General features: G+C 35.7%; 1 protein-coding gene across 1 annotated transcript in view; it reads right to left on the bottom strand.

The window, feature by feature from the left end:
* Nucleotides 1-9,452: 9,452 nt before the first annotated feature.
* The window catches only part of Usp47 (ubiquitin specific protease 47), a 572,957-nt gene continuing 567,868 nt past the window's right edge, over nucleotides 9,453-14,541 (bottom strand). Inside the window, exon 36 of the mRNA XM_090406134.1 lies at nucleotides 9,453-10,403. The gene's annotated coding sequence lies outside the window, so the exon portion shown is untranslated. The remainder of the gene's footprint in view (nucleotides 10,404-14,541) is intronic.

Below are 14,541 nucleotides of genomic sequence, written 5' to 3'. Positions count from 1 at the left end.
TCGTCCATCAAACTCATTCCACACCACACAATCTGCATAACCTGCGCATAAAGTCATTTGCGATTATGGCCCTCCTTCTAAACTCCTGTCGTACCACGGCAACAGACTCACCATCCTAACTCTGTCACTCTTTTCTTTCGCTACCTTTAACAATACTTTCAAGTCCTCTCTCATAAAAAATTTATCTCCTTTCAATCATTCGTACCCGCCACAACTATCAATTCTTTCACCCTCTGTTTTTGCGCTCTAATACTCTCACTTACATCTTTAAATTTCGCACCAGGTAAGTACGATTTAGTTAAACTCCCATCTATCACTCCTCTTAATAACGAGTCACCATATAATTCTTTCCTTCATTTCAGAAACTCTCCCACTCTTACGCTTATTTTTCCTTTCAAACACTTATTTCCGTTAGCCGAGGCACTCTGGAAAGAGTTTTGCAGGTGCTCTAATTGCCGCTGCGCACTTTGTATCACTGTGTGCAATCTAGCGATCTCACTCCCTTCAAATAATTCTTCATTTAAACCATTTTCCCTCTCTGTATAGTTGCTTTTACTCTCTCTTTGATCACCGCTCTCATTGCCATCTTGTACAACATCGCAATTCCCTATCAAGCCACTAGTTTCACTCGCATTCTGGCTTTCTTCAACCATAACTATCTCACGACCTGACACATACTTCACTTCACTTACACTTTCTGCAGATTCTCCCCCCACGATCACTTTCCATTCAAACACCAGTCTCATTCAGGAATGCATACATCCCACACACACATCACATTGGACAAACTCCCCCACATTGAACAGAGGCGTCGTATTTTTGGACGCCATTATCTTACATCGCATTGCCGCCATGTGCTATTCTATGAAACGTATCGTTAAAATACCAAATTAAATAAAACAGAATTCACACCAAAATCACACAGACAAAACAAGCTACCAAAAATAGACAATATTACGTTATGATTTAAACCAATATTCCAATTTTTACTCAAAATTATACTTAGCTTTCGGGAGCTCTCTGAAAACACTACACACTGTGTAGCCCTCTAGCGGCAACCCAATTGCAGTAACTATAGTGGAATCTCCTGCCTGGGAAAGTGTATGCTAGGTGCTTGAAAAGACGGTGCAGGAGCATAGTTGAGTCAAAGTTCCAGGAAGAACAATGTGGCTTTCGTCCTGGTAGAAGCACAACTGACCAAATCTTCCCTTTAAGGCGTCTTTGAGAAATCTTGGGAATATGCCAAGAATGTCTACACATGTTTTGAGGACTTGGAGAAGGCATATGACCGGGTTCCTTGGGATAAGCTTTGGCAAGTAGTACATTAGTATGGAGTGGATGGCCAACTATTAGCTGCCATGAAATCCCTGTATAAATGCCCAGTTTTGTGTCAGGGTAAACAGCACAAAGTCTGAACCTTTCACAGTCTCCGTTGGCCACTGCCAAGGATGTGTTCTGTCACCCCTTTTCATAATATTCATGGACTGGATTGATAGGCACAGCCGAGGCAGTGAGTGTGTCTGAATTGGAAAATGTAGCATTGGACGTCTGCTTTTTGCAGATGACCTAGTTCTGCTTAGCTCTTCCACAGATGACCTCCAGCAGACCCTGGATAGGTTTGTAGCTTTTTGTGCAGACGCCAGAATGGAGATCAGTGTGGCCAAAACTGAAACATTTGTGGCATCAAAAGAACCATCCCAGTGCACTCTACATGCAAGTGGAGTCCCAATGAGGCAGGTGGAGAAGTTTAAATACCTTGGGTCCATATTCACGAATGATGGAAAATGGGACGTAGAGCTAGATACTTGAATTGGCTTAGCAAGCTCAATATTGTGGGAGCTTGGCCATTCCGTAGTATTGAAGCCAGAAGACAAAGCTAGCTATCTTCAATACAGTCTATGTCCCCATCCTCTCCTATGGTCATGAGAGTTGGGTAATGACCAAAACAATGCAGACACGAATCCAAGTGGCTGAAATGAGGTTCCTTCGAGGGGTTGTGGGACTGACAAGACAACAGAGTCAGAAGCTCTGCAATTCGGGAAACCCTCAATATTTAACCACTGCTTCTCCATGTTGAAAGATCACAGTTACGTTGGTACAGGCACCTGGTCAGAATGCCACAAGAGAGGCTCCTTCAGCAGGCCCTCTTTGCCAAGCTAGAGGGTGGTAGGCCACGTGGAAGGCAAGGACTTGCTGGATAGATTATATCCAAAACCTTGGGTGGACACATTTCGGAATCCCACCAGAACACCTGAGCTTGGTGGCAGTGGATCATGACCATTGGAAGTTCCTCTTGCAGCTGTTGCCCCCACAACCCAATTAGGAAAGGTGGGCCTTGAAGATGTATGTACGTATGTACAGGGTGTTCGGGATAAATTTGACATATTTATAATTAATTATATTTTTCCGTAAGTTACATGTATTAACACACACTTCTCTTCATTTAAAAGTTTGGACCCTTCTTCATTCATATACAAGATGTCAGAAAGGATGGATAGCTGGAACCCACCTGAATCATGGAAGAGAATAACTTGTATCATGATGATTCGTGCCCGCCATCAAAATAAGGATATTACGACTGCTGCCCAATGCTCCCTGAATACAGTAAAAACAATCAGGCATGAACTGGAGACTTGCAATGGTGACTACGAGGATGTAGCAAGAAGAAAGATCCCTAGCAGACGATCTGATTGCGTTCGTACAGCAGAATTCCTCGCAAATCTGCAGGAACAGGTGTTGAAGAACCCTGGCATTGGAATTCGGGCTTTGTTCATGGAGTTGCTAACTGTAGTCAAGCCCTGGATAACAAGGGTAGCCAATGGTAGGCCGTATGTATGGCAGCAGGATTCGGCCCCTTGCCACACCTCTGGGAAAAGTCAAAAATGGTTGTCTGAAAATTTCTACGACTTCACCAGTCCAAATGTTTGGCCTCCAAACTCCCCAGACCTTAACCCCATGGATTATTTTGTATGGGGCGCAGTTGAAAAAGACACCAATCGCACTTCCAGTAATACAAAAGCCCAGTTAATGGATAAAATTAAAACAGTTTTTGCGGCCCTTCCCAGGGAGACTGTAGCATCAGCTTGTTCGAGGTTCCGAAGCAGAATTGAAGCTGATCGATGCTAATGGTGGTTATTTTGAGTAAATCTTGTTGATAGTATTGTAATTAACTCTGCCTGTAATGTTTTTTTGTCAATTCATTAAATTTAATAGATACAAAGAAGATTTTCTTTTTCCTTACGAAACTGTCAAATTTATCCCGAACACCCTGTATTAATTGTAGATTATACTCCAGGTCATCCACCATACATCGATGATTTTCACCCCAAGATCAACGTCATGTTTCTCCCTCCAAACACTACTTAATTAATCCAACTGAAGGATGAGTTCTTGCAATTTTTAAGGCTTATTATCTATGGAGAACTTTTTCACAAGCCATTTCTGCCATTGAAGGAAATGATCAGACTCTCATGCAATTCTGGAAGCCATTCAATATTTATCATCATCATCATCAATTCCTGTCATGTAACCTCAAGGGGTGTACAGGATATGATAGTACTACATGAAAAAAATTACATCCTTAATTTCCTATCTACAATTTTCCTCCAAATCAGTCTGTTACTTGCCAACACTCCAACATTATCAGATCTTATATTTCTATCGTCTAAAGCACTTTGTACCGTATCAATCCACCTATATCTTGGTCTTCCTCTGGGTCGTTTTGCTGCCAACCTGGCAGAGAAGACTTGTTTTGCTAATCTTTCCTCGCCCATTCTGTTTAAGTGACCATACCACCTGAGATTAGCTCTGCTAATGCATTCTTGGATGTTGACAATGTCAAGTTCTTTCCTAATATCCTCGTTTTTAATATGATACTGCCATTGATGCCATCTGTTCACGCCTATAATCCTTCTCAGGACTCTCATATCTGTGGTCTCTAGTCTTTGGTCAAGTGTTTTACTTCTGACCCAGCTCTCAGATCCACAAGTTAAAACTGGTTTGAACACTGTCTTGTATACAGCTAATTTAGTGTTCTAATTTCTCTCTTATTTCATATGAATTTATTCAATTGACTTCCAACCATACCAGCTTTGCTGATTCTGTTGTCTATTTCTATATTTAATTTACCATCTTCAGTAAAAATCGTGCCTAAATAGCTGAAATATTTTATTTGTTTCACAGGTTTTCCATTCACAACGCAGTTGACATTTTCAATGATTCTACCTATTTTCATTGTCTGTCTTTTTATTGCTGACCTTCATACCATATCTATTACAACAGCTATTCAATTTATTCAGAGAATCTTGCAGACTTGTAGCGGATTTATTTAGAAAAGTATAACATCATCCGCATACAGCAAAGAGCTGACATTAACATCTCCAATTTTGATATCATGTTTAATACCACTTTCTTTCATAATGTGATCCATATAGATAATGAATAACAGAGGGGATAATGTACCTCCTTGTCTCACACCAGATTTAACATTAAACCATCTTCCTGTACTTCCTTCAATTCTAACTGCTGACTTACAACACAAATAAAGACTAAGTATTGCTTGATATAATGCCCCATTGACACCATATAACTGCAGCGTATTGAATAGCTTCTCTCTTGGCACCTTGTCATATGCCTTTTCCAGATCGACAAAACTTAAATACAGATCTTTGTTATATTCCCATGCTTTCTCAACTATTTGTCATAAAGTGACAGATCTTATCCTGACAGCCTCTATTTGGCCTGAATCCAGCTTGTTCTTCACCACGCTTTTCTTCCACAATTCTTCTCAACCGTTTCTCAAGTATACTTGCATAGATCTTGCCAGGAACACTCAGTAGGGAAATACCTCTGTAATTCTCACATGCAGTTTTATTTCCCTTTTTATATATGGGTACTATGAGAGCTCTACTCCAATCATCGGGAATTCGTCCCTCTGTCCAGGCTTTCTGAACTATGCAGTGCAGCCACTGTAAGACTCTTATACCACCATACTTCAGCATTTATGGTCGAATATCATCTACTCCTGCTGCCTTTCCACATTTCAAGCCTTTGATAGCTTTTTCTACTCCAAGTGTGGATATGTATTCCTGACTGCGTGCCTGGTCAGTGTTTCTTACCACTGTGCTGTCATCACTGCTTGTTTCATTTAGCAGTTTTTCAAAGTAATTACTCCATACTTCAAGGATATCTTTTTCTACCATTTTCATGTCACCTTTATCATCTCTAATTCCTTTTATAGCACTCTTTCCTCCATTGTTAAGCTTCTTCAACAACCTCCAGAATATTTTGCCACCTTCTTGATATTTATTTTCTATATTCTTGCCAAAGTCCTCCCATGACTTTTGTTTAGCTAGTTTTACACAGTGTTTAGCATTCTTGCATTTGTCTCTGTATTCTCTAAGAGCACAAGCTGACTTATTTGACAGGAACTTTTGGTATGCTTTCTTCTTTTTCTTCACTGCCTCTTTAACTTCCTGTGTCCACCAGGGAGTTCTGATTTTTTTATCCTTACGGACAACCTCACATACCTCTCTGGCAGAATCAATCAATGTTTTCAATATTTACCATGCTATTAAAAATATTGCTGTGGCTTGGGACAAAGTGATCTCTCAATGTATGAGTGGCATATGGAAAAAGACATTAAAAAGGTTTGTGCATGATTTTGGAAGGTTTGAAAAAAATGAAGACCTTTGTAAATTGAGTGAAGAAATAGTGGGCCTAGCAAACAACCTGAATCGCGAAGTAAATGATGACATAATTCAACTCTCAGGAAGTGCCCCTGAAGATTGACCAACAAAGAATTGGCCGAACTGGAGAAATGTGTTGCACAAGAGGAAGAATGAGAAAAGGAAGAGGTAGTTAAAAAATTCACAGTGAAGGGTCTTTTAGAAATGTTCTCTGCAGTTAGCGATGTTCTCAAACTGGTTGAAGACATGGACCCCAATGTTGAATGCTACTTATTAGTAGAAAGGAAATTACATGATGTGTTTGCTTGCTATAAATAAATTTATGATGAAAAGAAGAAATGGAATAAGCAAAGCACATCGGACATTTTCATTAAAAAAAAAAAAAAAAGGTTACACCAGAAGAGCTGCAGCCTGGTCCTTCACATAGGGAAGGTAATGAAGATGTGATTGTGGAGGTAGATTTGGGTGATTATTCTCCTGTTTTATAGTGGCAGTAACACACAGTATAGTCTTATAAGGTTTAAAAAATTAAAATGACAGTATACTTATTACGGTTAAGTCCCTAATCCCTAAAGCTCTGCTGGCTTAATGTATCGACTTACGTCCGAACCAACTTGCATCCCTGATGGAATTGAACCCCAAAGTAAGTCGAGAATGACTGTATATAGAAAATAAAAAAAAAAGTTTTTCATAAGTTTTAAATATTAGAACAAAGAAGCTGTCTGTTTGTTCAGCAGCTACCAAGCTCTGTCCGTGACAAATGTTCATAAATTTAGATAACTGACATTTTACCATTAATGAATTAAGTGCATTGTAAAAAGGTCCAGATTATTGCAGTAACACCTCATCGATTGCTTCATTTAGACTTTATGGTATGTGTAGAAAAAGGCATTAGGGAATTAGGTACAGATGATGCTAACAAACTATCGTTTGAGCTTGCACAAATTTTATATAAAGCTAAAACGTCTCCTCTGAATATTTCTTTACCTGAATTACAAGCTCTCTGATCTTTACACCAAAATAATACACTATTATAACAAAGTTTGACAAAGGAAATGCAATGGTTCTGATGGGTACTGCTGACTATAATTGCAAACTTAATGTTTTACTCTGAAATTCATCAACCAGTGTGAATTAAGTGTATTGTCAAAAGATCTAGACTTTGTAGTATCACCTTGCCAATTGCCTCATTTAGACTTTATGGTATGTGTAGAAAAAGGCATTATACTGTGGTTGTCCTCTTGGAAACTCAGACCACAACCTCATACATGTCTCTTTTGTCACAGAACAATCTTCACCCATCTATGCAAAGCCAACTAAACAAATTATTAGATTAAACATATTCTTTAAATGCTAATACTATTGAAAAGTTGCAGATGTTTTATGAGAGGATTGCTTTTTTGACAGTTGCTGTTTAAGGTGAGCTGAAAGAACATGGAATATGCAGTAATGAACCCTTTGCAAAGCCACACAAAAGTGAGAATTTTATCTAACTCCTCTGCCACAGGCCTTGGGAGTTCCTTTTACACACTGGTACAGGTATCCCTTGCTTAACGTGGGATTTGATTAATGCAGCGAAATTAATAGTGACAATTAATATACACGGCAAGAGTTTTGATTAACATGCCTTTAAATTTACCACGCAAAAACATGAAAGTCTCGAGGAGTGTTTCCTGGCTGAGAGAAAAAAAGTCGTAAGCATATGAGTCATTCCTCCCATTAAGCATTAAGAGTGGGTATATTACAACTCCAATTGTTCTGGTGTATTTAAAAAATATAGTTCTACCAAATATGACATCATTACTACAACCCATGGACATGGGCTTCATTGCAACTTTCAAAGCCTATTTTCTTAAAAAGACATTCTCAAAAAATTTTAACATTAAACATGAAATTGAAAACATTACATTTCATGACTCGTGGGAGCAAGTGTCTTTTAGCTGCATGAGAGCTGTTCGGAAAAACCTTTTGCCAGAATGTGCTAATGACTTAGGTGGTTTTCAAAATCATGTGAACAACGTGGTTGAAGAAATCGTTGCAATTGGTGAAGACTTTGGTTTTGATGGTGTTGATGCAGAAGATGTTAAAGAATTATTGTATTCAAACTCAAAAGATTTCAGTGACAACAGTCTTCTTGAAATTGAACAACTCGCATATGAAGACAACGAACAAATGGAATGTGAAGATGAAGTTCCAAAGGAGATAACAATCAAAGAACCGGATGGAATATTTTGCAGTTTAGAATCGCTTAAACCACAAGTAATGGATCCAGATGTTAATCAAAGAATGCTTGTTTGCCGAGGTCTCAAGAGTCATTTTGCTTGTTATCGTAGAATTTATGCTGATAAGAAAAACTAAAACTGCTCAAACGATTCTTGACAACTTCTTTTGATAAAAAAAATTGCAGTAACTAATGTAGGTACGGTACAAGCATTTATTAAACATTTACTTTGCATTCATTTTTTATCTTTCCTAAAGGAGTACCACATAAAACGAATTTTTAATACAGTAATCGATCATGGACGAACTGTACTTTTTACCATTGATTATTATATTTGATTCATGCAATTTTGATATAAGTGGTAACATCGAGAGTTTAATTAATCGCGTTAATCAAGGGATACCTGTATTCAGACTCCTTCTGAATGTACCTCATAGAATAGCAGCAATAACATGATTTGCAAGGTGACTAAAAGCACTCATTAGGCCTTAAGCATTACTCTTAGGTTTGGTTTTACTATACTGGATTTCTAGTTATTGTTCTTTTCAAAGGTGCAAATTTAGAGTAATAAGATGATGATGTAATGATGTAAATCTGAAAACATCACTCACATTGTCAGCTAAAAGAAATAGGGGGGGGGGGGGTAAAGCCAAGATTCCAAACATTGTTTTTGGCTACTTTCAGCCTACAACGAGCAAACTTATGCAATGGCCAATAAAACTCATAACCACTTAATGGAGGCCTAATATCATATCATAGAAACTTAGTGTCCTTCAAGAACTGTAAACATATGGCATCATCTTCTGCACATGCTGATGTTCACTCTAGATAGTCTGCCAATTGAATACCTTGGCTAAGGAACACATCTACAGCTAAAAGGCTCACCAATATGAAGGTGTAGGCAGAGTTTGTCTACTGTACAAATTTGCATCACTGAGGTTACTACTAAATCTTGCATTATAATGTATATTATTATTATTATTATTACATGACACCTCCAGGGAGTTCAAAGACTCATCGAGAAATACCTACTCTACAGCTCCATCTCCACTGCTCAAATCCACCAACTACAGTGAACTGCAATTACCATCATACATCTACACAAATACTATCTACCGCCCACCACCACTAGTATTTTCACAGACAATCACAAATATCCATGCCCACAGCAGCCTTCTGGCTGGAGAGTGGATACGCTAACCACTTGGCCAACCATGATGGCATATTACTCTGGTATATTACCAGAGTAATACAATTTATTATTATGAAGAAAACCTATTATAGCAACTACAGCAAAAATGTTTTCAATAAAACTCCATAATACTGGGAGAAAAAAGGAACTGTGTAATATTATGTGATACCTCCAACGACTCATCCTAGGAGGCACACTACTCTACTACAGCTCACCTTTACTTAATCATCCAACTACTACCATCAACACACAGTGCCATTTACCATCCACCACCACAATTAATATACATTGTTTATAAATTATTTAATTAAATAATTTGAATAGTGAAGTACAATTCATACAGGAACAGAGGTGAGACAACATTATATCCTTTATTTCACAAATTATTAAAGGACATCGCATACTAAATGATGAGCATGTTGCTTGAAAATGGCTTTACAAAATGATCCCCTTAAAAGAGGCATTGTTGTGTCCACTGTATCTATACATAACAACAAATAACATTAGGAAAAAAAGGGAGTAGTCTGAACTTGTTTTTGAAATACATGACAATCTAATGTACTCGTTAGAAACAAATGGTAATTTTTTCTTATATTTTTCCCCCAAGTATGTCTAATGCTATGATTTTCCCCCTTTTAATACAAAAATGTACAATTTAAATAAACTATGCCTGAGTATCACATTCAATGTCCACTATCTTTCCCCCCACTTTTTTTTTTAAAGGTAGTGACAAGGACTCTTACAATTTGCATTTTGTAGTTCTATTAACCTCTGACATAATTTCTGTGTACTACAAAAGTTCTCAGTCCCATAATATACAACATATATAAAACATTGGCTTTACAAAATTACAGAGCAAGATGGCAGTTTTTTTCTCTAATTTTATCTGCAAAGGAAAGGAACAACAGATGATAATAAAATATATAAATATTTCACTTCTGGACATAACTCATTTTAAAGATTATACAGTTACAGAAGTAAGTGAGACTTTGCAATTGAATTAATACATCAAATTTAGGTTTTATGATACACTAAAACAACTTCAATAAAAATACTACAAAGCAAGCACTTCAAGTACAAACCTCTTTCACAGTCGACCTTAATTAAATAATTAACATAAATATTTAACAAGAAACTAGAGATACAACATTTTAATAACTCTGATGAACAAGCTCTGTTTTCAAAGGAAAAAAAAAAAAAACTAATTACAGAAATTGAAAATAGAGCAATCAAATAAATAAATACTCCTTTCAAGATTGGTATACATCACTTCCATTTTTTCTTTTTCATTTTCAATTTCCACCTAAAAATATGGAGAATTAATATTAGTAAAAAAATATTTAAAAAAATAATGGCATAAAAATCAATTTTTTGTTTCTAATATGTAAAGGCAATCTTAAAAATACATTATTCTTTTTTTTTTCTTCTTCTGTGAACTAAATTATTCCTTATTGAAATATGTCAGCAAATACACAAGGGAAAGCTGTACAAAAAGACACATCTCTTTGTATATTGAATAATTATTGTGAATATTGAATAATTACACTATATAACACAAGTTTTGCCTTTGCACAACTGTACTGATTGTTTGGAAGGATGATTACAAATATTTCATTATTTCTATCACTTACCATTATTTATAATTTGCTGATGCCTGCCCTCTATGTCTTCCTTTGGACCCCTTAATATATAGTCTGTTACTATTGTAAATTTTGTTTTGTACTCTATCTCACATCAGATAGCCTCAAATGAACCGCATTCCATGTTCCTGCCTTTCAGCTGAACATCTGGTTATAGAATGTTAAGGGTATTGAAAATACAATACCATTCACATTCTATAACTATATCAAACAAGTATATCAACCAATTCTCACTATTCTAATGATTTTGGTCAAGTAGAACAAACCTATGCCAAATAGTCAGTTCTCATCCTTATTCCTGATGCTTCTGGCATTACTACACATGAACTGTAATATTTCCTTGCACCCACAACTACCTTTTGCACCTTAATTGTCACATTATGAAAAATAACTGTAATGAGTGTAGATGACAGGAAGGTAATAGCAGTAGAAACAATATGGTTTACAGCATTTAATTGAAGATAGTGATTAATGTGATGGGAAAAGAGATGTGAGATTAAACGTAGATGAACTAGAGATGCTTGTGATGTTGCAAAATGTTGATTTGAATACAGCACTGAGATCAGATGGGATATCTGCATAATAACCATGCCAGAGAATTCAATATTACAGATCCTGAGGGGATAAAAGAGAATATGTGAGAGAAATGACAATACTTGAGGTCAGGTTTGTTTAATTTATGTTTTGGTACTAGCAAAGGATGGAAAGCTATTTCAGCAGTACAACATAAGTAAAAAAAAAAGCCCTAAAATATCCCTGTAACGTGCATTATGATAACTTTCCTCTTCTAGGGAACTACTTCTCATACACAACTTGCTGATATCTATCAGACAACCAACTTTCTCAATTTCACAAAGGCCTTTGTAAAATATAAATATACTCTGTATATCCATTTCCCTTCTCCAATAAATTTAATGCTCTGTTTCACACATAAGTAGACTGCTGAAACATCATTTCCTTTAACAAACCCATGATGACCCTCAGAGAATCCTTTCCAATTCTTTCATGTCAAATTAAAAATTCAGAAGAATAAAATATCAGGATTATTTTTTATGAAACACAGATCTTTTAATCAGTTTTGATGTAGTTTCATTCCTCACAAACTGCTGGCTGATATAACAGAATTACTGCACCATAATTTTCCTACTAATATTGAAAAATTAGAGGAATTTCTCATAAATTCAGGTTACCTTAATTGGCAAAACAAATTGTACAATCAGATAAAAAAAAAAAAACAGCAATGGCATCTGCTATTTCCATAGCAGATCTGCATAGCATTAGTCCATAAGGATATGTGTTTTGCATTATGGGATACCAAGGCAAGTGATGTGAAGTCATTAGTCTCTATATACGAGTTGCCCAGTCCTGAAAATACTTCAGGTGCAAACTTTGTTTCCTTATACTTAGATAAAGGATTAAACCAAGAGTATAATTTCTTGGTATCTTTAATTTATAATTGATATTATTTTATTTGTACTACTTATTCAGTGTTAATAAAATTTTGATTTACATTTGAATAAAATTTTCAAGACCCTGCTGATTTTCTGGCACTTTCTTGTAGTATATGGACAAATATCTTATCTAATTCTATTGCTGCATTCCTGAGCACCTCCAGTTCTTCTCCAATGTTTTTTCCTGCATCACTCACTGTATTATCTCTGCTTGGATGATAACAAGAAAGTGAACACTCAGCAATTCAACTATTTCTGTTGCAATCTTCTTCTTATTATTATTTGTTTTCCTCAAATGTATGCATCCATAATCATTCTTTCTTCCTTTACAAATGCAAAAGAACTCTTCGGGATTTCCTTTGCCTATTCAACTCTCCTTAGACTTCTCATAACATTTTCTTTTACGTGGTCCCAGTTTAAAGAATGTTACTCACTCATTTAACTAATACTTGATTAATGCTGCTAAGTCTGGGAATGCAGTCAGATACTGCTTCCCTCAGATACCTTTTAACTAATTTTATACACACAGTTAATATTGTTCTTTCACAGTTTCTGATGCAAGAAGCAGAAGATATTGTCTTTTACCTTTTGAATAACCAATTATTGAACAAGTAATAAAAGATATAAATATAGAGCCTTCAGACATCTTAGCAAATCTACCACAATGGGAAGAAGTTTACATGCTGCTTTACACTATCATCCATTACAGAAGATAGGCATGATTAAAACATTATGATATAGAACATTCACCAATGTTCTCAAGGATGACACTAAAACTTTAGTTGTTAACTTGTTAACATTTCCTACTGGACACAGTAAGACTATTCAAACACTGTATGGAAAATACTTTTTTCATATTTCAGGACAAATATTGGGAATAAAAAGCCTTAGCCAACCTCTTTATGGAAAATTTCAAAACAAATGAAACCAAATACCATTACAAAAAACCACAAATTTTGTTATGTTCCATTGATGATATTTTCATTATTTGGTTCAGGAACAATGGATGAGTTAATTAATTTCAAAGATTATCTGAACAGCTTGCATCCTAATATAAAATTCATTCTTGAACTGAAGATCACAAAAAGTTACTATTTCTTGATATTCTTGTGAAACAAACGAAGAAGGAAAAAGATTACCCTTTTTCATTATACAGAAAATCTACCACAATGGGAAGAATTTTACATGCTGCTTCATACCATCATCCATTACAAAAGATAGGCATGATTAAAACATTATTAGATAGAGCATACAATATACCCAGTACATTAATTAAAAGAATGAAGAACTTCACACTTAATAGTTATGAACCCAAGATAATCAACAAAATTCTTAATACATCTCCTTTACTTAAACAAGATTTTAAGAATGCTATCCTACATCAAGAATGTTACAGACAAAGTGTCTTTTTAACGATTTCAAACAATCTTCAGATTCTTACATCCATCAAAACCTCCACATCATCCCATGAAAAACCAAGTGTTTATGAGATTCACTGCTCTGGTGGCATTTGCTATAGGCCAGATGGGAAGGTCAAGTGACTCTGCATGTTTGAACATATAAAAGATGTTGAAAAAAGAAGACAGTATAAATAGGGTTTGCAAATAAACATAAATGCCTTACATTGATCATGACTGTTTTAAAAGAAAGTTCAAGGAAGCCTCACAAATGCTTAGGATTCTCAAGCAATGTAACAAAAATCAAGGCTTAATCTTAATCTTAGTATGGTTCACTTTCATTAAAGATCTAACTACTACGGACCTAGGATACAACACACGTAATGGTACAGAATGTGACAGCAACACCTAGCAGTGTTTAAAGATGGATACAGTAATGAATTTAATTTTTTTTTAAAATCCTGATTACTTATTTGTATGTACCAATTGTGAAGTTCTGATAACATCTTATGTGTAATTAATTGTTTCTAGTCTTTTGTTGTGTATAACTTTTGCTAGTACACCTGATGATGTAAGCCTGACAACTTATGAAAGTTGTAGGGTGATAATTGCTTATTTTCATTAAGCTTGTTATTTAGCTTAAAATATTATCCCAATACCAGAAGCTTTCCACACAAACTTGCATTTTCATCATGTTCTTGTATTATTTTTTCAGTTTAGGACTGCAGTTTTGGCATCAGTTGAATTGTGTATGCATGTGTGCAATTCATACATATAATCTGTAGTATAGCATGATGGTGCTTATGTATAATGCCATCACCATCAGACAATAACTGATATATTCACAAAGTGCCCCCTAAGTAGCTAAGGTTAAAAAATTCTACTAATAAGGAATATTTTACGTGAGTTAATTCCGTTATTATAATAGTAAGTAATATGTCTACTCACGGTAT

The sequence above is a fragment of the Typopeltis vanoorti genome, chromosome 16 (assembly GCF_054136105.1).
Source record: "Typopeltis vanoorti isolate ZY-2024b chromosome 16, IOZ_Tvanoo_1.0, whole genome shotgun sequence".
NCBI lineage: Eukaryota > Metazoa > Arthropoda > Arachnida > Uropygi > Thelyphonidae > Typopeltis > Typopeltis vanoorti.
This window is presented reverse-complemented; position numbering and strand designations above follow the sequence as displayed.